The sequence below is a fragment of the Tamandua tetradactyla genome, chromosome 22 (assembly GCF_023851605.1).
Source record: "Tamandua tetradactyla isolate mTamTet1 chromosome 22, mTamTet1.pri, whole genome shotgun sequence".
NCBI lineage: Eukaryota > Metazoa > Chordata > Mammalia > Pilosa > Myrmecophagidae > Tamandua > Tamandua tetradactyla.
In genome coordinates this window covers 42,865,869-42,893,766 of record NC_135348.1, presented here as the reverse complement: position 1 = coordinate 42,893,766, position 27,898 = coordinate 42,865,869, and the positions used below count along the sequence as shown (strand labels likewise).

The window sequence follows — 27,898 nt, the reverse complement described above, 5'->3', positions numbered from 1 at the left end:
ATAAAAACATAAAGCAATGGAAACAAAAAGGTAAAAGAAAGCTGCTGCTTTTTCTTGGTAGATAGTTAATAGGCTTTGACTCATTTTAAAAAATATATATTTTTATTGTCAATCTTTAACAAACATACAAACATTCTTGACATACAAATATTACACACGTGGTGGACAGTCAGTGGCTCACTATATCATCACGTGGTAGTGTGTTCATCACCATGATCATTTTTTTTTAACATTTGCATTTCTCCAGCAAAAGAAATAAAAAAAGAAAAAAAATGAAAAAAACTCATACAGACCATACAAATTACCCCTCCCTCTCACTGGCCACTAGTATTTCAATCTACTCAATTTCCTTTAACATTTGTTCCCCCTATTGTTTATTTTTTATCCATATTTTTTCTCAAGTGTCCATGCACTAGACAAAAGGTACATCAGACACATGGATTTTACCATCACAAAGTCACAATGTAAAATCTATATCATTACACAATCATCTTTAAGAAACACGGCTACTGGAACACAGCTCTACAGTTTTAGACACCTCCCTCTAGCTACTCCAATACATCATTAACTAAAATGGGATATCTAGGACTTCCGGAGAAGATGGCGACTTAGTAAGGCATGCGGGTCTTAGTTCCTCCTCCAGAACAACTAAGAACTAGAAACAGTACAGAACAGCTCCCGGAGCCACGACAGAAACCAGACACACAGTGTACCCCATTCAGGAATGGCTGGACCGGCCACGAGACTCCACTGCGGTGAGGTCCCCGAGAGGCGCGTGCTTCCCCGGGCCGTGGCGGCTGGCGGCCGGAGCCCCTCCCTCCCTCCTTCCCGGGCCAGCTGGGAGCTACAGATCAGCGGTTCCCCAAGCCATGGCGGCCGGCACCCCTCCCCCACGCACGGCTACCCGGGCCGGCTGGGAGCCTCGGAACAGCGGTTCCCCAAGCTGTGGCGGCTGGTGACCGGAGCCCCTTCCACACACGCGGCTTCCCGGGCCAGCTGGGAGCCTTGGATCAGTGGTTCCCCAAGCCGCGGTGGCCCTCCCACACGTAGCTTCCTGGGCCGGCTGGGAGCCTCAGATCAGCGGTCCCCCAAGCCGTGGCAGCTGGCGCCCCTCCCCCACAGACGACTTCCCAGAGGGAAAGGAAAGAGTCTCCAACAGTAGCAGAGACTGAGCCCAACCTAACACCAATAGTGGCATTAATGAACAACTTCTGACTACTAAAAATAGGCCCTCAGCTCAGGTGAAACTGATCAAGGCGGAAGTCGCCTATTGGGCTAACTGAAAAAGAGGAAAGGGGGGGAAACAGAGCCTTCTGTGGCTGTTTCTATGGAGGCTTTGTTGCTTCTGGGCTCAGCGCTGGGATTACACAGGTTGCAACTGCCCCAAACGCAGAAACAGGCTGATTTCAGGGCTCTCTACCACCTGAACCTTCCCTGCAGGAGGGGTGAAACGCAACTCAGGTGGAATCCCTCTCTCAAGGAATTCAGATCCCAGGACTTCACAATTTGAAACCATTAAAACCAACCTACAACCTTTCCTCTGTCTCCCCCACACACCCAGCAGTGAGAATCTTCCAAAGTTAAAGGAGCCACAACATCTTTTGCTGGTGGGACCCGCAGACAGACAAGCACCACATACTGGGCAGGATAAGAAAAACAGAGCCCAGAGACTTCACAGGAAAGTCTTTCAACCTGCTGGGTCCCACACTCAGGGAAATCTGATGAAATGCCCAGATGCCAGCAAAAAATAAGAAATCACACCAGGAAAATTGAAGATATGGCCCAGTCAAAGGAACAAACCAATAGCTCAAATGAGATACAGGAGCTGAGACAACTAATTCTGAATATACGAACAGAAATGGAAAACCTCTTCAGAAACCAAATCAATAAATTGAGGGAGGACATGAAGAAGGCATGGGATCAACAAAAAGAAGAAATGGAAAGTCTGAAAAAACAAATCACAGAACTTATGGGAATGAAAGACACAGTAGAAGAGATGAAAAAAACAATGGAAACCTACAATGGTAGATTTAAAGAGACAGAGGCTAGAATTAGTGAACTGGAGGATGGAACATCTGAAATCCAAAAAGAAACAGAAACTATAGGGAAAAGAATGGAAAAATTAGAGCAGGGACTCAGGGAATTGAATGATAATATGAAGCGCACAAATATATGTGTTGTGGGTGTCCCAGAAGGAGAAGAGAAGGGAAAAGGAAGAGAAAAACTAATGGAAGAAACTATCACTGAAAATTTCCCAACTCTTATGAAAGACCTAAAATTACAGATCCAAGAAGTGCAGCACACCCCAAAGAGAATAGATCCAAATAAGCGTTCTCCAAGACACTTACTAGTTAGAATGTCAGAGGTCAAAGAGAAAGAGAGGATCTTGAAAGCAGCAAGAGAAAAACAATCCATCACATACAAGGGAAACCCAATAAGACTATGTGTAGATTTCTCAGCAGAAACCATGGAAGCTAGAAGACAGTGGGATGATATATTTAAATTACTAAAAGAGAAAAACTGCCAACCAAGACTTCTATATCCAGCAAAATTGTCCTTCAAAAATGAGGGAGAAATTAAAACATTTTCAGACAAAAAGTCACTGAGAGAATTTGTGACCAAGAGACCAGCTCTACAAGAAATACTAAAGGGAACACTAGAGTCAGATATGAAAAGACAGAAGAGAGAGGTATGAAGAAGAGAGTAGAAAGAAGGAAAATCAGATATGATATATATAATACAAAAGGCAAAATGGTAGAGGAAAGTATTACCCAAACAGTAATAACACTAAATGTTAATGGATTGAACTCCCCAATCAAAAGACATAGACTGGCAGAATGGATTAAAAAACAGGATCCTTCTATATGCTGTCTACAGGAAACACATCTTAGACCCAAAGATAAACATAGGTTGAAACTGAAAGGTTGGGAAAAGATATTTCATGCAAATAACAACCAGAAAACAGCAGGAGTAGCTACACTAATATCCAACAAATTAGACTTCAAATGTAAAACAGTTAAAAGAGACTAAGGAGGATACTATCTACTAATAAAAGGAACAATTAAATAAGAAGACATAACAATCATAAATATTTACGCACCGAATCAGAATGCCCCAAAATAGGTGAGGAATACACTGCAATCACTGAAAAGGGAAATAGACACATCTACCATAATAGTTGGAGACTTCAATTCCCCACTCTCGTCAATGGACAGAACATCTAGACAGAGGATCAATAAAGAAAGAGAGAATTTGAATATTACAATAAATGAGCTAGACTTAACAGACATTTATAGGACATTACATCCCACAACAGCAGGATACACCTTTTTTCAAGTGCTCATCGATCATTCTCAAAGATAGACCATATGCTGGGTCACAAAGCAAGTCTCAACAAATTTAAAAAGATTGAAATCATACATAACACTTTCTTGGATCATAAAGGAATGAAGTTGGAAATCAATAATAGGCAGAGCGCCAGAAAATTCACAAATATGTGGAGGCTCAACAACACACTCTTAAACAACGAGTGGGTCAAGGAGAAATTACAAGAGAAATTAGTAAATATCTCAAGGCGAATGAAAATGAAAACACAACATATCAAAACCTATGGGACGCAGCAAAGGCAGTGCTAAGAGGGAAATTTATTGCCCTAAATGCCTATATCAGAAAAGAAGAAAAGGAAAAAATTCAGGAATTAACTGTCCACTTGGAAGAACTGGAGAAAGAACAGCAAACTAACCCCAAAGCAAGCAAAAGGAAAGAAATAACAAAGATTAGAGCAGAAATAAATGAAATTGAGAACATGAAAACAATAGAGAAAATCCATAAGACCAGAAGTTGGTTCTATGAGCAAATCAATAAGATTGATGGGCCCTTAGCAAGATTGACAAAAAGAAGAAGAGAGAGGACGCAAATAAATAAGATCAGAAATGGAAGAGGAGACATAACCACTGACCTCACAGAAATAAAGGAGATAATAACAGGATACTATGAACAACTTTACGCTAATAAATACAACAATGCAGATGAAATGGACAAGTTCCTAGAAAGGCATGAACAACCAACTTTGACTCAAGAAGAAATAGACGACCTCAACAAACCAATCACAAGTAAAGAAATTGAATCAGTCATTCAGAAGCTTCCCAAAAAGAAAAGTCCAGGACCAGACGGCTTCACATGTGAATTCTACCAAACATTCCAGAAAGAATTAGTACCAACTCTGCTCAAACTCTTCAAAAAAATCAAAGCGGAGGGAAAGCTACATAATTCATTCTATGAAGCCAACATCACCCTCATACCAAAACCAGGCAAAGATATTACAAAAAAAGAAAACTACAGACCAATCTCTCTAATGAATATAGATGCAAAAATCCTCAACAAAATTCTAGTAAATCGAATCCAGCAACATATTAAAAGAATTATTCATTATGACCAAGTAGGATTCATCCCAGGTATGCAAGGATGGTTCAACATGAGAAAATCAATTAATGTAATACACCATATCAACAAATCAAAGCAGAAAAATCACATGATCATCTCAGTTGATGCAGAGAAGGCATTTGACAAGATTCAACATCCTTTCCTGTTGAAAACACTTCAAAGGATAGGAATGCAAGGGAACTTCCTTAAAATGATAGAGAGAATATATGAAAAACCCACAGCTAATATCATCCTCAATGGGGAAAAATTGAAAACTTTTCCCCTAAGATCAGGAACAAGACAAGGATGTCCATTAACACCAGTATTATTCAACATCGTGTTGGAGGTTCTAGCCAGAGCAATTAGACAAGAAAAAGAAATACAAGGCATCAAAATTGGAAAGGAAGAAGTAAAACTATCACTGTTTGCAGACGATATGATACTATACGTCGAAAACCCGGAAAAATCCACAACAAAACTACTAGAGCTACTAAATGAGTACAGCAAAGCAGCAGGTTACAAGATCAACATTCAAAAATCTGTAGTGTTTCTATACACTAGCAATGAGCAAGCTGAGGGGGAAATCAAGAAACAAATTCCATTTACAATTGCAACTAAAAGAATAAAATATTTAGGAATAAATTTAACTAAAGAGACAAAAGACCTGTAAAAAGAAAACTACAAAAAACTGTTAAAAGAAATCACAGAAGACCTAAATAGATGGAAGGGCATACCGTGTTCATGGATTGGAAGACTAAATATAGTTAAGATGTCAATCCTACCTAAATTGATTTACAGATTCAATGCAATACCAATCAAAATCCCAACAACTTATTTTTCAGAAATAGAAAAACAACAAGCAAATTTATCTGGAAGGGCAGGGTGCCCTGAATTGCTAAAAGTATCTTGAGGAAAAAAAACGAAGCTGGAGGTCTCACGCTGCCGGACTTTCAGGCATATTATGAAGCCACAGTGGTCAAAATAGCATGATACTGGCATAAAGATAGATATATCGACCAATGGAATCGAATCGAGTGCTCATCTATGGACATTTGATCTTTGATAAGGCAGTCAAGCCAATTCACCTGGGACAGAACAGTCTCTTCAATAAATGGTGCCTAGAGAACTGGATATCCATATGCAAAAGAATGAAAGAGGACCCGTATCTCACACCCTATACAAAAGTTAACTCAAAATGGATCAAAGATCTAAACATTAGGTCTAAGACCATAAAACAGTTAGAGGAAAATGTAGGGAGATATCTTATGAATCTTACAATTGGAGGCGATTTTATGGACCTTAAACCTAAAGCAAGAGCACTGAAGAAAGAAAGAAAGAAATGGGAGCTCCTCAAAATTAAACACTTTTGTGCATCAAAGAACTTCATCAAGAAAGTAGAAAGACAGCCTACACAATGGGAGACAATATTTGGAAACGACATATCAGATAAAGGTCTAGTATTCAGAATTTATAAAGAGATTGTTCAACTCAATAACAAAAAGACAGCCAACCCAATCACAAAGTGGGAAAAAGACTTGAACAGGCACCTCTCAGAAGAGGAAATACATATGGCCAAAAGGCACATGAAGAGATGCTCAATATTCCTGGCCATTAGAGAAATGCAAATCAAAACCACAATGAGATATCATCTCACACCCACCAGAATGGCCATTATCAACAAAACAGAAAATGACAAGTGCTGGAGAGGATGCGGAGAATGAGGCACACTTATCCACTGTTGGTGGGAATGTCAAATGGTGCAACCACTGTGGAAGGCAGTTTGGCGGTTCCTCAAAAAACTGAATATAGAATTGCCATACGACCCAGCAATACCATTGCTAGGTATCTACTCAGAGGACTTAAGGGCAAAGACACAAACGGACATTTGCGCACCAATGTTTATAGCAGCATTATTTACAATTGCAAAGAGATGGAAACAGCCAAAATGTCCATCAACAGACGAGTGGCTAAACAAACTGTGGTATATACATACGATGGAATATTATGCAACTTTAAGACAGAATAAACTTACGAAGCATGTAATAACATGGATGGACCTAGAGAACATTATGCTGAGTGAGACTAGCCAAAAACTAAAGGGCAAATACTGTATGGTCCCACTGATGTGAACCGACATTCGAGAATAAACTTGGAATATGTCATTGGTAACAGAGACTATCAGGAGTTAGAAATAGGGTAAGATAATGGGTAATTGGAGCTGAAGGGATACAGACTGTGCAACAGGACTAGATACAAAAACTCAAAAATGGACAGCACAGTACTACCTAATTGCAAAGTAATCATGTTAAAACACTGAATGAAGCTGCATCTGAGCTATAGTTTTTTTTTGTTTGTTTTCTTGTTCTGTTTTTATATATATTTTTTGTATTTTTTATTTTTATTTTTTTCACTATATTATCATTTTATTTCTTTTCCTGTTGTCTTGCTATTTCTTTTTCTAAATCGATGCAAATGTACTAAGAAATGATGATCATACATTTATGTGATATTAAGAATTACTGATTGCATATGTAGAATGGAATGATTTCTAAATGTTGTGTTAGTTAATTTTTTTTAATTAATAAAAAAAAGGGATATCTATATAATGCATAAGAATAACCTCCAGGGTAACCTCTCAACTGTGTGTGTAATCTCTCAGCCACTGACACTTTATATTGTCTCATTTCTATCTTCCCCTTTTTGGTCATGAAAGTTTTCTCAATCTCTTGATGCTGAGTCCCAGCTCATCCCAGGATTTCTGTCCCACGTTGCCAGGAAGATTTACACCCCTGGGAGTCATGTCCCACATAGAGAGGGGGAGGGGGGCAGTGAGTTCTCTTGCTGTGTTGGCTTAGAGAGAGAGATGAGAGAGGCCACATCTGAGTATTAAAAGATGTTCTCTACTTTGACTCATCTTTACTCAGTTAATTTTCGGCTGCTTTTAAACAAGACACCAGTGAAAATATTGAAATAAAGCATCAATTGACTTTATTTTACATTGATGTTAGAAGAGCTCTACTAAAGAAAAGGGTGTTACAAAAGAATAAGGGGTACAAGCAACTTTCAGTTGTTTATAGTGTTGTCATTTCAAACAACAATGGACTTCTTTGATAGTTTGTAAAATAAGATGTAGAGCCTATTGCTGAAATATATAGACTGGCAAATTAAATTCCATGTGAGATAAGATTTTTGAATAATTGAACTTTTTTAACAGTGAAACATCCAGTCTCCAGAAGTAGTCTAGTAGAAGCTGTATGCTCATCTCATTTTAAAAGAAATTCCACATCAAGATACTGATTTTTTCCTGAAGCAAAATCCCTCTTGTGTTGCTGCTTGTTCCAGGGCTGGCCTTTTAATCTCCTATCTTTCCCTGGCAGCTTCTACTTCTGAATTCTGAGGCTCACTTTCCCCATTGGAATCCTGTGATAACATGACATCCTTTTATGACTTTGCAAATGAATAATGTCTCCAAGGGGTTGAATATCTCAATCACCTTCCTGTTGGAAGAATTAATTGAATCTCAAATAAGTGAAAAATAATCAAATCACAGAATTGAAAATAAACACACCAATGTCTTGATACACGCACTGAATTTAAGGGAAGTGAGAGCATTGTTAGTATTCCCTTTTTTATGACATCCAGCTGCTTACGTTTCATTAACCTTGTTTCTCATTTCCCTCCTACTAAACATGGAACATTAAAACATGGGGCTGGACCTACGCAGTGCAGAATCAGCACCAGAAATTATACACGACGTGTTCAGGAGCTCTAGCAGTTAATTTGGCAGTAGCCAAATTAGTCATGAATTTAAGATCTGTGATGGTTCCTTTTATGTGTCAACTTGACTTGGCTGTGGTGACAATTTGTTTCTCAAACACAATCTAGGTGTTGCACTGAAGGTGTTTTGTAGATGTGTTTAATATCTACAGTCAATGGACTTTAACTAAAGGAGACTGAGTTTGACAACATGGGTGGTCCCCATCCTTTTAAGAGCAAAAGCTGAGGTTTGCTTTGAAGAAATTCTGCTTCAAGACTGTAACATCAACTCCTGTTTGAGTTTCCAGACTGCTCTACATATATTAGACTTTCCAGACCCCACAGTCAGGTGGGCCAATTCCTTAAACTAAATATCTGTGTGTGTGTATATATATATACATATTTTATTGCTTCTATTTCTCTGGAATACTTTGGCCAACAGAAGGTCAAACTGTAAAGTCTGTGAAACCTTAGTTCAAACCCCAGCTCTAGACTTTGTCTGTGATAAGTGTGAGCAAGTTATTTGATCTTTATAAGTCTCAGTTTCTTGAAAATTAAATAAGAAAATCCATATATAAACACAGCACCTGGCATATAAGAACATTCAATAAATTCTACATATTAATATTATTACAAAGTAAAATGCTGTATACTCTCATTCAGTTTAGCCAGTAGTTAAAATAATTTCCTTGCTTCAGGTATCATTTTACTGGATATTTTAAATGACTTAGAGAAAAGCATAGGGCTGGAATTCAAGCAATTTCCTGGTTCTCTTCTCAAAGTAGATAGAGCATCTTGAAGGGAAGTAGGCAAAAGAAATTAGTACAGAAAGGACATACCAGATTAACTCAAAGTATAATACAAGATGAACTGTATATGAATATATGGATTTCTGGCATAATTTGGTGAAAAAAATGGGTTGCCTATTCAATTAATTATCGTTTGCATCTACTGAGTTCAGGAAATTTTCTGAAATAATCTCTGAAGAGAATAAAAGAAGATGTAAATGAAGAAAAACAGAGATGTAAATGAGAATGGCTATTTGATAATTCCCAGACTAATGCATGCAATTTACAAAATGACAGGAACATACAATCATAATTGTATACTTCTCTGTAATAGTACAGATAGTGCTGGTTTGGAGCTGTTCTGTACCCCAGAAAAGCCCTGTTCTTTAAATCCATTCTTGTGGGTGCAGACCTATTGCAGATGGGATATTTTGGTTAGTTTGTTTCCATGGAGATGTGACCCATCCAATTCAAGGTGGGTCTTAACCCTTTTTGAGGAGTCCTTTATGAGGATAAAAGAGAGAGTGAAGACAGTGGGCTTAGGGAGAAACACCCCGCAGATGCTAAGCGAGCCCCTGGAGATGTTGTATCAGAAGCTGAAAGCAATGGAACTCAGGAGGAGACCAGCAGATGCCTGCCATGTGCCTTCCCATGTGACAGCACACCTGAAGGCCAGCAGACTTTCTTCAGAGAAAATATCTTCCTTCTGATACCTTAATCTGGGCATTTTCATGGTCTTAGAACTGTAAATTTGAGACTAATAAATCCCCATTGTATAAACCAATTCATTTCTGGTTGTTGCATTTCAGCAGCTTTAGCAAACTGATAAAGAGTGTCATCCCAATGCGTAATTCTGGTATTAACTCTAATCCTTTGTCACAATGGAGTTGTTGAAATTTGTACCAAGGAATCGTTAAGTAAATATCTTAATTATTGTTTCATCTGAGAATTTCTTCTTAAAATCTATTTCAGGTCTCATCCTGTCATCATCTCATCGGGTCTTTGCTTGGATCCACTTCCTCTTTATTCCAAGGCTAATTAATAATATTCATTATTTACGCTTACTGAATAACTAATATTCCAACTAATTTCTGTATAATATTGTGACCTTGAAGGAAATGTAGTGTATTTCATTTTAGAGTGTAAGAACTGAAATTTGGAGAGTTTAAATTATTATCTGAGGTGAATAGGCTAATCAATATCAAAGCTTATTTAAATTCAGTGATTGTACCATTCATATCACTTCTCTAAGGTTGAATAACTTAAGGATCACTTCCTATGACAAGCCTTCTGTTCTAATTTTCTAGCTGCTAGAATGCAACACACCAGAGACAGATTGACTTTTAATAAAAGCGGTTTTATTTCATTCGTTCTTCAGAGGAAAGGCAACTAACTTTCAACGAATTCTTTCTTACATGGGAAGGCACAGGGTGATCTCTGCTGGCCTTCTCTCCAGGCCTCTGGGTTCCAACAACTTTCCCCGGGGTGATTTCTTTCTGCATCTCCAAAGGCCTGGGCTGAGCTGCAAGTGCTAAGATGAGGAATGCTGAGCTGCTTGGGCTGTGCTACATTGAGTCTCTCATTTAAGCACCAACCAATTAAATCAAACATCATTCATTGCAGCAGGCACATCTCCTGGCAGACGCAGATATAATTGGCCACAGAATAGGTTCATGTACCATTGGCTTATGTCCACAGCGACAGAACTAGGTGCCTTCACCTGATCAAGTTGACAACTGAATCTAACTACCACACCTTCCTTGACCCATTCTCCATCATTCCTATTTCAATTTATTCATTTGTTAAAGAAAAATTACCAAATGTCTAATGCCTACTAGGTTCTAGTCTGTGTTCTAAGATACGGTGGTAAAGTACATCTCCATCATCCATTTACCTCTAGGCTTTTAGACTCTTAGACAGACAATTTAAAAAATAGAGTCAATAGTACAATTTTAGATTTTACAAAAGCTATGAGGAAAACAAGAGTAATGGAAAATAAAGAGACTAACTAAGAGGGGATATTTGAATAGCATCCTAATGGCCAGAATACTAAGCTAATATCTTTCTAAGGAGGAAATATTTGAATGGATAGTTAAGTAGTAAGGAGAAAGTATTCAACTATTTGAATATCAAGGGAGAATTTTCCATTGGCAAAGGGAACAAGTAAAAGATGTTGAGTTGAGAACAAAAATGTGATATTTAAATGATGACATGAAGGTCAGTTTCTATAGTTTAATAAATGAGGAGAGGGGTAGGAAGTGAGATTAAATTGACAGTTGAGGGCCTTCTAGGATGTGGTGGAGGGTACGAATTTCATTCTTAATGTATCTGGAAAGCATTTGAAAGTTTGAAGCCTTCTAGGAGCAACATAAGATGAGTAAAAGAACAGAATCAAAGAAATCAGTCAGTGTCTTCAGCAAAAATCTTAGAAATAACAGTGGCTGGAGCAAGTTGGTATTAGTTGAATCAAGAGATGTATCTGGGTTTCTGATTTATTTTAAAGGCAGAGCTATTAGGAGTTACTGAATAAGTGTGAGTAGTGAGGGAGAAAGGAAACAAGAATGACACCGAGGGTCTGGCTTGAGTAACTAGGATGATGATGATGCATTTACCAGAATGGAGAAGTCCAGAGATGAACATGTTTGGGAAGGTGCAAATTCAGAGTTCTTTTGAGGAGCACATTAAGTCTTAGATTCCAATTATATAATCAAAAAGAGATTTTAGGGAAATAGCTGAATATTTGTTTCAGAACGACTCTGGGGCCGTCAGGTGGTAGGCAGTTTAAAATCATGAAACTTCATAGGGTCATCCAAGAGAGCATCGTAGTATTTCTAAGGAAGCACAATTACTTGTGAAGAGAGCAGAGTCAAGATTTAATGCTTGAGAGATTTCCAACTGCTAGCAGACTGGAGACCAGAAAGAATTAGCAAAGGCAGAAAATGAAGGGAAATTCTATCCCAGAAGCGAACTGAAGAACATATTTAAGAAATAGGGTGTTATCATCAACTGGGCCAGTTTGAAAGGATTATGTACCCTAGAAAATGCATGTTTTAATCCTGATACATCTTGTGGATGCAGCGGTTTCATTTAATCCCTATTCAGCACTAAAGGTTGGAAACCTGATTTTGGATTATCTCCTCTAAATGAGGAAACATTTTGGAAATAGTCTCTTTTAGAGTCATAAGAACCACGAGAACCCACCTAGCCAGAGACCTTTGGAAAACCTCCTGAGGTTTGCTTCATGAAACAAAAAGCCTGGAGAGGAAGCTAGCATACACCACCATATTTGCCATGTGCCTCTCCAGTTAAGAGAGAAACCCTGAAGTTCATCGGCCTTCTTGAACCAAGGTATCTTTCTCTGGATGCTTTAGATTGGACATTTTTATAGCCTTGCTTTAATTTGGACATTTTTACAGTCTTAGAACTATAAACTAACAACTTAATATATTCCCCTTTTTAAAAGCCATTCCATTTCTGGTATATTGCATTCCAGCAGCTAGAACATCAACTATGTAAAAAAATGCAAACATATCAAATAAGATGATAACAATTAATCTCTAGATTTGTAAATATAGAGATGGTTAGAGAACCTAACAAACGCTGGGCAAGTTTAGTGGTGAGGAGGAAATCTTTAATGGAATGGATTTAGTAGTGACTAGGAAGTGAGGAAATGGAGATTCCACCTACTGATTACTCTTCAATAATTTTCTGTGAAATGAGGGCAGAAAATGGTAGATGCAAGGGAACTGGAGAGTAAGAATTTTCAGGGTATTTTCTTTCCTCACAGAGGGATTCTTTTCATCCATATTTGAAAAGGTTTGCTCTCCTTCCCATATATTCCAATATCATGCTGATTTTATTGTTCTTATAGCAATACTGCACAATATTGCAATTGGCTGTTTCTTTCAATCTTTTTTCCACAAAACAGTTCTTCATAGGTTAAAAAAAATTGTTCACAATAATATACCCAACACATAGAACAGAGTCTCATACCACCAGGCAGAACACAGAATTTCTGTCAACTTCATTTCTGCAATTTTAACTATATCTTTCTTATTTTCTCCCTCATGATTTTGGACAACACAAAAATTATGTAATAATATAAAATATAGCTGAATGTACCTATCTGGTGATTTATTTGCCTCTCTAGGCTGTTGTTTTGGTGAGGTTAGATATTATAAGTACCTTCATTTTATCAAGTGAGAGGATTCACATACACACAAATACCACACGCATGAATACACACACATACAAAACTTCTGGGCTAAATACAGCTTCTTAAGTTCTTCCCTTAGTATAAAAAATTGATAACCTTTAAAAATGTTTCAAAAGGGAGTTCCATGGAGGGTGGGCAATAGTGGTTCTGTGGCAGAGTTCTCACCTGCCATGTCAGAGACCGAAGTTCGATTCCTGGTGCCTGCCCATGTAGAACAAAAAAAGGGGGTTCCATGGAGAAATGACCCTCTGAGACTTAAATCAAAACATTGATAATAATGAAAATATAATTCATCATCAAAAGTTTGAGAAGGTATGTGCTCAGCAATTTTCAGTTTTCAACATTTTGATAATCCCGGATATGCTTTTTTGCATTGTGTTTTTTATGGATTGAATATTATAAATAATATTAACCAAGCATATTAACCAATATTAACCAACCTCAGATATTTGTAAATATACAGTACCAAGTAATATTTCGGAAGTCCTTTCTGGGAAAAGCTGCAATAAAATGATAACCCGTGTCACTCTATAATACCTTCTGTCTGCATAGAGTAAAAATCTATTCCTAAATGTCCTTTAGGAGTTTATCTAGGTTATCTCTAAAATGCACACTTACAAGTAAGCTGCAATTTCTGCATATATATATAACAATTAGATGATAAGCATGTTAATAATACAAGCATTTTCTTAAAGGAGAGAGATCTGTCCATGCATACAGCACAGCACTCTGACATTGATTTCATTATTTTGAGAGAAATATTAACGAGTAAGGTATGCTTGTTTTGTTTCCATAAACTACTACAACAACACAATTCAAATTAAGTTCATAATGTAATGGATATTTTTTAGAATTATTTAACTAATATCTGTTGACATAAACACCATTTGACTTTAATGTTCATGGGGATAGTCAAAATAAAGAGGGCGGAATGTTCTACCATTCTATACTGACTTCAGTGACATTAGCAGTAGAACCAGGGGTTAAGATCTATTAAATGGGTGTCTGTGTATGTTCCCTCTTTATTTTTGTTGGTGTCATCCTATAAGATGAAACTAGAGGAATTTTGTAATCATACAATTGAAAAAAAAACTAGCCTCTTTTGTGTTTTTAACCCATTTCATTCATCTTATTATGTAAAGGGGAAATTAGTAATTTCATCTTGACTTTGCTTTTGTAGACATAACACTAGTGACACAGCAGGGTCGGAAATCACTCAGAATCATTTCTCAACCATAAAATATACCCAAGGAACCTCCAAAATTCATGCTTACAACAAGGATGAGACACTGAAAAATGAAATTCATATGAACAAACTTAGAAATCAGTAGGAGATGGAGCACAGGTAGTGTCATTTATTTAAATTTAAGGAAAGTCCTATAATTAAAAGGTAATAATGCAGAAAAAGAAGCAATGCATTATTCTGGGAAACAGAAAGGTAACAGACATCCAGGTAGGTCATTGCTATTGTCTGTTAATGGAGGCATAAAGAAGGATTGTTGGCATTTCTCAATAATTTATAGTTATTAGAGAGTTAATTTTTGAATGTTGCCCATTCAGTCCTGAGATATCCTGTGGATAATTTTTAAAGATTTTCACCATTAATAATTATTTAAGAGGCACACCTTATAAAACTGTGGTCCCCACTAAATCAATGACTGTATTTATAGCAAACAACCTTGAAGGTATTAAATATATCACAATGTTGGACAGTCATGTCACTTGAATATTTCTATGTTAAGAATTGTCTTTATCTTTGCCACAAAATAAAATGATTAATGGAAAATAAAGTGATATATTAATTAACCTTTTTATTTGGAGAAAATTGTAGATTCTCATGCAATTGTAAAAAATAATACAAGGAGATCCTATGTTCTCTCCATTCAGTTTTTCCCAATGTGATTGACTTTTTCCATTGAACATAATTTCCTCAAGATTCATCCAAGCTGCTGTATGTATTAAGAGTTAATTCTCTTTTATGGCTGAGCAGTCTTTCACGGGATGAATGTACCACACTCCTTAACCATAGAATGATATCCAGGCTGTTTCCAGTTGCTGTCCATTATGAATAGAGTGATTGTAAGCATTCATGTACAAATTTGCCTGTGAACTTGTATTTTCATTTTCCTAAGATAAATGCCTAAGAGCGCTATTGCTGAGGTGTATTGTTCTAGTTTGCTAGCTGCCAGAATGCAACACACCAGAGACGGATTGGCTTTTAATAAAAGGGGATTTATTTTGTTGGTTCTTCAGAGGAAAGGCAGCTAACTTTCCACTGAGGTTCTTTCTTACATGGAAGGCACAGGATGGTCTCTGGTGGTCTTCTCTCCAGGCCCCTGGGTTCCAACAACTTTCCCCAGGGTGACTTCTTTCTGCATCTCCAAAGGCCTGGGCTCAGCTGCGAGTGTTGAGATGAGGAATGCTGAGCTGTTTAGCTGTGCTACCTTGCGTTCTCTCATTTAAGCACCAGCCAATTAAGTCAAACGTCACTCATTGCAGCAGACACGCCTCCTAGCCGACTGCAGATGTAATTAGCAACAGATGAGGTTCACGTACCATTGGCTTGTGTCCGCAGCAACAAGACTAGGTATGCTCACCTGGCCAAGTTGACAACTGAATCTAACTAACACATGTATGGTAGCTGCATGTTTAGTTTTATATTTACCCCAGAAATTGATGAGTGATCCAGTTTCTCCACATCTTTACCAACATTTGGCTTTTGTCATTTTTAAAATTTTGGTCATCCTGATACGTGCATCTCATTCTGCCTTTAATTTGTAGGTTTTTGATGGTTCATGATGTTGAACATCTTTTTATATGTTTATTTTCTATCTGAGTATCCTGTTCACTGAGATAGCTGTTCATGTCTTTTGTCCAATTTCTAATTTGATTCTTTGTTGGTTTACTATTGGTATAATGTATTTACATTTAAAAAATATATTATAGATACCAGGACTTTGGTAGATATGTGGTTGGAAATATTTTCTCCCAGTCCATCGCTTATATCTGTTCCACATGGACTTTCAGAGAGAACAAAGGTTTTTTTTAAATTTTGAAGCAGTAAAATGATCCATTTCCATTTGATGGATCATGCTTTTGGTTTGACATCTAAGCAGACTCAGAAATTTTTTTTTTTTAAGGCTGAGATTCTGTAGGCTTTCTTCTATGTGTTTTTGTTAAAACTTTCTAGCTTTAAGTCTCACAATTAATTCCATGATCCATGTTGAGTTGTGTAAGGAGTCAGGTTCCCTAAGAAATTCTCAGGGGTTTGAATAAAAATTTATTTCAACCTACAAATGGATTTGGAGATAATTAACATCTTTACTAGGATAAATCTTCTAATCCGTGAAAATTGTTTATCTCTTCATTTATTTAGGACTTCTTTATTTCTTTCATCAGCATTCTGTGATTTTCCCTCACTCAGCCAGTGCATGGTTTGATGTTTATCCTTTAGCATTTCATTTTCACTGGAGTGATTTAGTATGGGATTAGCTTTTAAATTTTTGTTTCCAAAGATTCGCTGTTAGTATATAAAAATGTGATTGATTTTTGTAGGTTAATCTTATATCCTCCAACTCTTAATTCACAATTATTAATTCTAAGAGGCTTTTCTGTATGTCATTTGAAATTTTCTATGCAGACAAACATATCTTCAGATATCTGTAAGACATTATTTTCTACACCACTGCAGTCGCCACTAATTCCAGCACCATGCATGGTGAGAATGGTGTGTGCACAAACACCCTTGACTTATTCTCGTTTTCTCTTGCATCCCAAGAATACTGCAGGTTTTTGTCAGTGGTCTTTTTCAAGTTTCAAGTAGTTACTCTCTACTTCTAAGTTGCTGAGACTTTTTATCATTAACAGGTGTTGGATTTTGTCAAATATTTTTTACTGTCAGTTCATATGACCGTATGCGTTTTCTTCTTTAACCTATACAGTTGGAAGATTACATTCATGGTTTTCAAATATTGAAGCAGTATTGCATACCTGGAATAATTCCCACATGGTCATGTTTATAACTTCTTTATACAGTGTTGCATTTGACTTGCTAAAATTTTGTGGAAGACTTTTCAGTTGAAATTCCTGAGTGATATTGGTCTGTAGTTTTCTATTTTTGTACAACCTTTGTCTAGTTTTTGCTCTCAGTGTTTTACTGGGCTCATAAAATGAGTTAGAAAGTGTTCCCTACTCTTCTGTTTTCTGAAAATGGTGTGCAATATTTGTGTTATGATAAGACAACTATTATTTAATGGAGAGTGAGTAATTAGGAAGGGAATTTCAGATAGGATGGGGACTTAAAATGGAATAGCTCTTTCTCTTTGTAACTCTGTAAGAAAATATATCAGCTCCCCAAATATACCTAAAACACTTTCAACATCTTTCTTATTATATTACTGTTATGAATTGAATTGCAATAGTGTCAAAAAACTAGTTTTTAGTATATGTGAAAGTATAGAAAATAACAGGAATTCTTTTTGAAATCCACATATTCCAGAGCATATGAATATAAGAATCAAAGCAGACCACATAAAGGTGAGTAACAAAATGCAAAAGCAACTAGAAGAAAGTTGGACTGTAATTGTATTACGAGTGGCCAATGAACTCTAATTGATTGCTTTCTAGTAGGAGGTGTTTCAAAAATTCCCCTTTAAAATCCAGAAGGTGATGTATAATATTTCTTGTGATAAGCCATTAAGTAATTATAACCGGGTGTAGTCTGCTTTAGGTAGAACTCCCGAAATCCCTTCCGTTTCTTCTCTCCCTGCCTCTTCTTCACTGTTCTCATGAAACGGTGTTTCCTTTATATGCAAGCTGGCTTTGTTGCACCCTGCGCAACCAAGGCCCTGAAAGTTTGATACACCCCAGATGCCATCTTGGTTATGTGTCTTGCAAGAGGCTTACAGCTCTTCCGATTCTTCAGGATAGAGGAGTCACAAGACAAAACAAACTTCTTCTTGTTCATATTAACCACTAGCTATGCATAAGTTTCATTAGTCTTGAACTCTACAGGTTTCATGTCTACATTTGTAATGAAGTGGTTTGGGACAGATGGATGGATGAAAGAGAAAATAGTTTTAGGTGAAAAAAGGAAAAGGATAAATTGGGGACAGACACTAGGAATGGAGAGGTAGGACTGAAATCGGGGATTGCAAGAACTTTTTCTCTGATGTGTTTACGGTACCTGAGATGATCAATAAATATTTGTTATATAAAATGATAAGTATTAGAAATAGGAGAGTGTTTTAGTTTACTAATGCCACCAGAATGTAATGTAAAAGGAATGGAAAAGACTTTTTTAAAGGGATTTTTAAAGTTATAGTTCTAAGGCCATAAAAAACGTCCAAACTAAGCAGCCAGAGCAAGATACAAATGTCTTAAGAAAGGCCAATGTGAGAGAATAAAAATGTATTTGCAAAGTCCTCTTAGGCAACTGGGGAGAAAGGAGGAAATATTAAATGTTCCTATCTAGGGAATTCCTGATATTCTCACAAGCAGTGGGGACAACATTTCAATAGGCTGCATCCTTGATCTTAAGATTCACCCCTATGAATCTTATTCCTGCAAAAGAGATGCTTAGCCTACTTATAGTTGTGGCTAATAGTCACCCCCAAACAATATCTTTTGTGGCTCAGATGTGACCTCTCTCTCTGGGCAAACTCCGCAAGTGAACTCCCTGCCCTTCCTGCTCCATGGGACCTGACTCCCAGGGGTGTAAATCTCTCTGGCAATGTGGGACAGGTTTCTGGGATAAGCTGGGATTTGGCATCAAGGGATTGATAAAGCCTGTTTGATCAAAAGGGGGAAGAGTGAAATGAGACAAAATGAAGTCGCAGTATGCTGAGAGATTTCAAACAGAGTGGAGAGGTTATCCTGGAGATTATTCTTATGCCTTATATGGATATCCCTTTTCAGTATATGGTCTACTGAAGTGCCTAGAGGGAAGTACCTGAAACTATTGAACTGTATTCCAGTAGCCTGGATTCTTGAAGATAATTGTACAACTATATAACTTTTACATTGTGGCTGTGCGACTTTGAAAACCATGTGTCTAATGCTCCTTTTATCCAAGGTATAGACAGATGAGTAAAAAATAAGGATAATAAGCAAATAAATAATAGAAGGAGATAAGGGGTGAAAAAAATGGGTAGATTGAAATACTAGTGGTCAATGAGAGGGATGGATAAGGGATAGGGGATGAGTGGGGTTTTCTTTTTACTTTTTATTTCTTTTTCTGGATTGATGCAAATGTTCTAAAAATAATCATGGTGATGAATACTAAACCATGTGATGATATTGTGAATCATTTATTATATACTTTGGATATATTGTAAATATGTGAAGATATCTCAATAAAAATATTTTTTAAGAGAGAAAGGCCAATACCTGTCAAATGTGCAGGCATATGGCTGGTGTCTGCTGGTCCTTAGTCCTGGTTCCATTGCTACTAGCTTCTGAGTCCAGTGGCTTCCTCTCTAACTATCTGTGGGTCCTGAATTTAAGCTACTCTGGGGCAAAACTGTGGGTTTAATCTCTTAACTTAGCATCTGCCAGGGCTGGAAATTTCTTCCCTGCAGGCTCTGGCTATTTCTGTGAGTCCTTGCGTGGCACCTGGGCTATGTCTGTTGATACCCCAAGCATCTCCAAATATCTATGCCTCTGTCGGCTCTAAAGCAACTGTGCTTTTCCAAAACATCTTCCTTGTTAAAGGCTCCAGTAAGGTAGTCAAGATCCACTTTGAATGGGCAGTGTCACATTTCCATCCAATCACACAACTGGGCAGGTCACTCTTCATGGAAACAATCCAATCAAAGGTTCCACACTAAACAGTAGATCTGGCCTTGCGACATTAGATAAGGATTGAGAGTACATGCCTTTTCTAGAGTACCAACACAGGCAGTAATGTGTTAGGGATAGCAGAGACAGATGAGGTCTTATGAAGTAAGAATGTAGTAGGTCTGGGGATTAGGAGAATATGGGAAGTAAAAGATAAACCTTTGCAGATATCACTAATATGCTGAGTCTTTGGTTTATAGGGTGCAAGATTCAAAAATGATAAACAGGAAGAAAAGATGATTTTCCCTTGATACTATGAACAGAAAATCAGCCATAACACACCTGGACACCTCTTAGAAATGTAAAATCTCAGATTTTGATGTCCATGTGTTAACATAATTTTTTAATTTTAAAAATAAACATTATAGATGGAAGTTTTGAATGAATGAATGAACAAAAAGAAGAATGGTAATCTAGAAACAGCAGAAAAAATAATGTGGGCAGGCAATGCCTCTGTGTTCTCCCAGCATGCAGGCCAACACCTGTCCCGAATTTCCATGGCCGGACTATCTGCTTCATTTCTCTCATAACATTAATTGTGAAGTTCCTCTCCATTCTCTAATCAAAACCTATTTGAGTATCTGAGTCTTAATATTTGGCAGCAGAAAGCCCATCTGAACTTTCCCTGTCGGGATTTAGTTGAGGAGGGTGTACTAGACATTACTTTCTTGTTGTTCTATTGATCATCCTTAATTCAAAGTGAAACTTTGTGTATATTGTAAGTGACTTCAGATAGAAATCAGAGAACTATTCTAGACAGCAGGGATCTGGAGGCCACGCTGCCTGGGTAATTTCTTTCCCATGATTATGTGGAATTAGTCCAAGTTAGAGCTTTCTGTCACCTCGTATGATGTTACCTGTTAAGTGGGAGGTGGGGGAGGGAGTGTCCCTTGATAAGCCATGCCTATTTTGTCACAGATTATTTCAAGGTATACAACTGATCTGTAGAAGTTATATAATTCCTGACACAAGAGAAAATGGACCAAGACCCTCTAGATCAGATGTCAAAGCAAATGTCTTAAGATACCAAGGACTCTTGAGGGTTGTGAAATTTGTAATGGAAAAGAGTTGCTTCTGTGTTAAATAGTGTACCACTCTGAGATAAAGGGAGTTTTCTGAACCATATGATTTTTTGACTTTTCTATGGTAGGTCAGTGCCAAAGCCCATGGAAACTATAAACCAATCTCTGCTGTGATAGTAGAATAATGTTTTAAATTAAGGTGGTCAGTCATCTCCACAGGTCCAGTGAAATGGGCCTTTATCATGTGCTCCAAATCACCAGAAAGTAAAGATTATACATTCATCTTGAAATAGCACATTTATCTCAATAACAATAAAATTCTCTAGTATGTCTCTGTAAATATTCTGATTCCATTTTTTCCATAGAAATTAACCTATTAAGTTATATTCTTTGCATAATGGTAGGCTCTGGAAAAACTGAAGACAATTGTGACAAAAAGAACAAGCGTAAACTCCTGTCACAGAATTCCCAATTATAAAATCTCTTTGGGTTTAACATATTAAAATGCAAACATGTTCAAAAAGAAATAATCTTTCTGATTTAATGCATCTAGGTATAAACATTTTATTCATTTTATAACTATTTTTATAAGTAGATAAGAAAACAGAGGTTGGCAACATTTTTATAATCAAAACCAAATAACATTTGCTAAAAATTATATGCATATGCAAAATATCTATTTTAGAAAAAGGCGCCTTGGTGAAAATGATTCTGAAATTATTCATTTGATATACATTATGTATTAAACCATCTATATAAGAAATTAAACTATTTGTAATGACATTCCATGTTCAAATTATATCTGGAAACTGCACTTGAAAGGAAAATAGGTCAATCATACTGCTTCTTTCTTAAATCAGGGGTTAGACAGCTCTTTTTCAAAGGCTCTCCCTTTTTCTTTTCACCCAGTCTCCTCTTATTAATGCTACTATACACACATTACTCAGATGCAATATGAAATTATTGTACATTATTACCAGGAGCTTCAGTTACTGTTTCAGACTGGGGAGAGGTTGCAGTTTTAGTTGAACTAAAAGAATATTTTTTTCTAAAATGTATAGCTTCTCTATTATATATTAAATAATTAATTTGACTATTCTGAGGTTGATAAGCATGCCATTTGTTGTCGATATCAACAGCCTATTATGAAAAAACTCTGCATTGAAAGAAGCAAAAAAAGATTTCCACTTAGGTAAGAATTAGTATGTCCTCCACCTGCTTAGAATCAGTTTAACAGGAGTTCGAACATGGTCCTTAATGTTTTATCTCAAACAAGAGAAAAAACACCACATAAGTGAACTAAAGTTGATCCACAAAGAATGATAAAATTTGTTTGGCAAGATTCATATTTCCACACGTAAAATTACCCAAGATCAAAGTGGAAATAAAAACAAAAGACTGGGGACAATAAAGAGTTGAATCTGTCAAACATTTAGGCCAGTAAAGATTGCACAAATTTTTAAGCCCCAACTTCAGTGACCCCAAAACTCTAGGTCAATATACTACAAGCCCTGTGGATTTGAACATTAAAATGTGAACAGCAGCGGCGCAGCGGCAGTTCGTGCCTGCGGTGTTTTGATTCCCCGTGCCTGCCCATGCAAAAAAAAAAAAAAAATTAAATTAAAAAAAGTGAATATGAAATATCCTTAATAAAGGAAAACATTGTGAAGTGAGAGTTTATTTCTGTAAAGATTTATTTTATATTCACAGTCAAATGTGAATATACATTTTTTCTGTATTGTAAGGTGCCCTGCAGTTGTACTTCAAGAGGGTTTTATCAAAGAACAAATTAATGTTTTCTACTATAAACACTGGAGGAGATTCCACCTGTTTAAGAAACAATCATGCATTTATTTGTGTTCATCTTAAGAACAACAACGTAAAAATATTGCCAAGACTGGTGTGATGGTTTGAAGCTGTAGGTATGATAGAAAAGGTCATATTCTGAAAACTAATCCACTCCTTTGGAGATGGACCCAAAGGAAGCAGGATCTTTAGGTGAGTAGAATCTCCACTTGAGCTGTGACCCTCCTCATTCAGGATGGGTCTTAATGCTCTTGCTAGGGTTTATAAGGAGATAACAGAGAGCACAGAAAAAATGTCCCAGAGAGGCTCAGGGAGAAAAGCAAGAGAGGTGACAGAGGACACACAGAAAACAGAGAGGAAGCCATGGAAGCCAAAAGCTGGAAGCAATTCTCTGTGAGAGAAAGAAGAGGTCAGCAGACACCGCGTGGCTGCCGGTGGGTCAGGGGAGCTGAGAATCACTGGTAGATGGCCCTCAGAGAGAAGGCATTGCCCTGTTGATGCCTTGGGTTAGACATTTCACAGCCTCAGAGCTGTACATTTATAAGTTAATAAATCACCATTGTAAAAGCCAACCTGTTTTTGGTATTTTGCATTTTCTCAGCTTTAACAAACTAGAACAAGTAGGTTAAATGAAAAGCTTTACTAGTCAATCAGAATTATGATCAAAATATTTCTTACAGACAATGAAAAATACACAACTGGGTTATAAAATCACAAGAAATTCCACCTCCAGACCAGGAAAAATGATCAAACTTTATAAATCTTCTGGGGTCCAATTTAATTACTATAGCAATTTTAGAAAAATAGATATACAGGATGAACACTGCTCATATGGGCTGTTGTAACACAGCAACTCATACATATATCTTTTTTCTTGTTTTATTTCCATCTGCATGTTTAGTCAACCCAAGGAGTTGCACTCTTATTTCAAAACTTGCAAGGATAGCTTTGGGCAACCTGTATCTCCCCAAATGGTAATAGGCTGAATTTTTACAGTCTAAGCTATAACTGTTTTATAAATTTCTGCCATTGACTAATCTTGAGGGCTTGTATGTGAATTCGTTGCTTGAGTGGCAAGGGTGTTTTCTAGATCTTCAAATCTGCTGTCTGTACTGCTAAAGCTGTGCTTAAAATTGCTGAGTCAGGATTCTGAAGTAGTCTGCAAAAGCTGTGTTATTTATGTTGAAGCCCAGGTTGTGGTTTCTGTTCTGAAAGCTCTGCCTGCATTATTTGACTCAAGTAGTTTCTACTTTCAATTCATTAATGCTGAGAATATGTTTCTCTTATCCACTGGCAGCCCAATGCAGAAGTTGCTTTAAAACCTTCTTATCTTATACTTTGAATGGTGTTTTTGAAGACAAAACATTCCCTTAATTTCCTTTTGTACCAGATTTTGTTCTTTCACACATTTCTGGAGATTTTCTACATTTTGGCAAATGACAAAAGATAATTTCCATCCTTCAGAGCTTTTTCTCTAATGAAATTCCTGTTTATCACTCTTTTTATCTGATGAGCTGCTAAAATCTACACCACCAGTCTGGTCATTTGCCACACTTTAAGCAAACAAGCGGTTGCAGAAGCCTTGCCTAATGCATTCCATTCGATTTTTGCGCTTGTAATTTGTAAAAGTGAGCCTCTCAAACCAGCTGAGTGTCCCACTAGAAGAAGGACTGCCAATGCAGTTTTATTTGACACTGTTATTCCACCCAAATTGACTTGGAGGAAATACCATGGAAGCTGCTGGAGCTGATATCAGTGTCTCCACTGCAGACCTGCAGGCCCACTGAATCCTCAACTGAGGCACCTATTTTAGCTGCAGATGGCATGTGGTGGCTGAGGTTCTCAGCTTTAACCCAGTAGTTACCATGATTACTAGTCCTCTACTTGTTCCTTCTAGAGTGAATCCAGTGACAAGTTGATATTCCCAAAATCCAGTTCCCAAACCACCAAAAAAGCAGAGGTAGTTGCTGAAGTTGCATATGTGGAACTCCAGAATGGAGACCCTCAGAAGTGTCCCCTGAAACAGCTTGGCACGCAAGAGTCCATTCAGTAGACATTTGTTCCTAGAAGGATGATAGCTTAGAGAAGGGTGGCGGTAGATAGCTTCCCCTGGGTTGTGCTGTGCTCACCCCTGGCTGCCAGGGGAGATGTCCAGCATCCGGGCTCTGAAGGAGCCGTCCACGGACTTGGCTGGATTCCGGGTTGGACACTGCCAGCGAGCTGAAGGGGATCCAGGCCGTTCACCTGGCACAGAGCTCAAGCATCACCCTTTCTCAGGTCCAATCTGGCAGTAGCTTCTTGCCCAGAAGCAGACGGGACAGGTGTGTAAGTACAGCCATCTCCTGGAAGATGTCCTGAGTTTATTTTTGTGTCATACTTAACTGGTAAAAATGTAACACAGGCTTTACCTCTTTTTAGCATCCTATCTCTAAAATGATAAGCTACCATTAGAGGTTAGTGATACCACTGTTATTTTTAGATCACTATATACTTTTCTTTTTTAGTACACAGTGCATTTACATTATCACATATTTTGAGAAACGTAATCTTCATGTTGACTAATTTTCTTCCTCTGTTTCCATTATACTTCTGGTTTCAAGAAAGAGCATTTTCTTTGATGTTTTAGTGTTAATGGAAGTATGTAAACAGACTTAAAGTTTGATTCTTAGTCATTGTTGATTCTAAATATCACTGCTGCTTTTGCTTTTGGTTTTTTGTTTTTATCTCCTTTCTATTCCTCTCCCCATCCTTTAACAGAATCTGTTTCTTTTCCACACGTGGCTTTAGTACTTCCTAATGTAGTTTTATTTGCACGTAATTAGAGGAGAGTTAATAATATTCATCTGTAAAAGATGATTGATCTACATTTTTCCCTAAAAAAATTAAAATTTTGCTTGATAGATTGATATCCACTATAAACATTTAAATACTCTTTGGTTCTTATTTTCCAAACAAGGATTTTAAGTAGAATATCATAACAATGTCTGATGAATAAAAACAGTTGTACGTATCTGTTGGTGGACACATGGAATGGATGCCGTATGGGTTTGAGTTTTAGATTTGAACACCAAGTAGCAGTTGTGAGCCCTGGGGCAAGACGGTTTTCTTTCTGAACCTGTTTCTACATCTATGAAATTATGACTATAATAGTTTCCAAGAAGATTTTATGAAAATGTTAAGTACAATAATATTTGTAAAGCACTCCAGCACAGAGCTTGTCATGTATGATTTGAATTTCATAAATGTGTGATCCCTCAGTTCCAAGTTTTTATGTAAAATGAATCCATCTTAAATCATGCCAGTGTTATTCTTTGAGATGATATTATAAACTATCCCATACTATTTACAGAGTATATATATTTATTTATTTATGTATAAAATCTCCAGATTTTTGCGATGAGTGCTTCACTCTTGGCTGTTTATCCTTTCCCAATGTGATTATTTCTGTTGTTCTATGAACTGCTCTTTGCATGTTCTTAGCTACGTAATAATGGGGAACGTTAAATACAAAGAGCTCAACTTGAAGCACTATCATATAATTTACATGATATTCTATCTATCTGGAATGTATTATATTTTGCTACATTTTAGTAAAATTAATTAGATTAGCAATTATAAAACTGTTTTTTGTTATAAAAGCTGTAACAAGGTGCATGGGTGGCTCAGTGGTAGAATGCTTACCTTCCATGCAGGACACCTGGGTTCAACTCCCAGACCACACACCTAAAATAAAACAAAATAAATAACAACTCTAATTAGCTTGAAGACTATTTGGATTAAATTCAATAACATATAATGTACTGCCTCCTCTGCTCCAGATTCTATTGTTGCATCAAGGAACAAAAAAATTCCTGTTTTATGAAACTTACATTCTCATGATGGTGGTGGTGGTGAATAGAAAATCCAACAAAGTTGTCTTAGGCAGTGAAAGGCTTTGAAGAAAAATAAAGCTGGGCAATGAGGAAAATAAGTTTCTCAGACTAGCAGGAAGAGGATACTGCTTTCTCTAAGAGTCAAATCTTCTCTGAAGAGAGTGAAAGAAGTGAGGAAACAAGACATTCAAATGCCTGTGTTTCAAGCTGAGGCCACAGCAAGTGTAAAGGCCCTGAGACAAGAATGTGCTTTGTGTCTGAGAAAGAGGGAAAACACAAGAGGCCCACTAGTAAGAGAGGATATCTCAGAAGTGGTAAGTCCCCATTGGTATCAGGTAGGATGGCAGGTCTGGGCTTTGGGTTGTGTTCTATATGGCATGGGGAGCTCTCAGAGGACACTGAGCAAAGGATAGTTGGATCCGATTCCTAGGTGTAAAAAAAAGATCATGCTCTTCTTTGTGTTTCATTGGCTGTGAAGGAGCAGGGGGGAAAGGAGACCGCTAAAAACCATCCACTAATCCCGTGGTCGCATTGGGAAGAGAGGGGGAGGTGTGGGAACGGGGAACCCCTGAATGTATGTTGAAGCTTGAACAATAATGACTTCCTAATGTGAAACTGTATGTGGGATACGAGAGAAGGAAAAGTCTGAGCACCTGGTAGGAGGCACATAATAGGACTTGATTGGCTCAATTAACATGGCAATCCAGACATAGGCCAGGGTCCAAGAATCCTTTGATCAGTTTTCTGGCTCTGCTTCTTTGTGTCCTCTCGGTGTTATCATACTCTATTGGCAGGTCTTATCCTTCACGGCGTGAAATAACTGCAGAAATTCCAAATACCCCATCTGCACATCATATTACTCAGAAGGGAGAGCTTCTCTTCCAGCTATCATAAAATTAAAATCATAAATTTTCCTCTGTGAGGTCCAGTTAGGTCATCTGTCTACCTGTGAACCAATCACAATGGAGAAAGACTGCCATGTGCTCACAGGTTTGCAGGGCCTGACTAGACTGCCACAGCTGCCCTCAACTTGTCATGGGCACCACTGTTGTTGCCTCAAGCATCTATTCAAAAAACATAAGCCACCCAGAAAACCATACATAATCTACTAATCTACTTGAAAGCTTGATGCCAAAAGATTTCAAAAGGTAACTGAAAACATTGTATACATTCCAATTT

At 37.3% G+C, this 27,898-nt stretch overlaps 1 long non-coding RNA gene across 1 annotated transcript in view; it reads right to left on the bottom strand.

Moving 5' to 3' along the window:
• The window catches only part of LOC143666152 (uncharacterized), a 34,249-nt gene extending 6,584 nt beyond the window's left edge, over positions 1-27,665 (bottom strand). The window contains exons 1-2 of the long non-coding RNA XR_013167419.1: positions 27,373-27,665; positions 26,529-26,570 (exon numbers count right to left, since the gene is read on the bottom strand). This is a non-coding gene — a long non-coding RNA (uncharacterized LOC143666152). The remainder of the gene's footprint in view (positions 1-26,528; positions 26,571-27,372) is intronic.
• Positions 27,666-27,898: the final 233 nt, after the last annotated feature.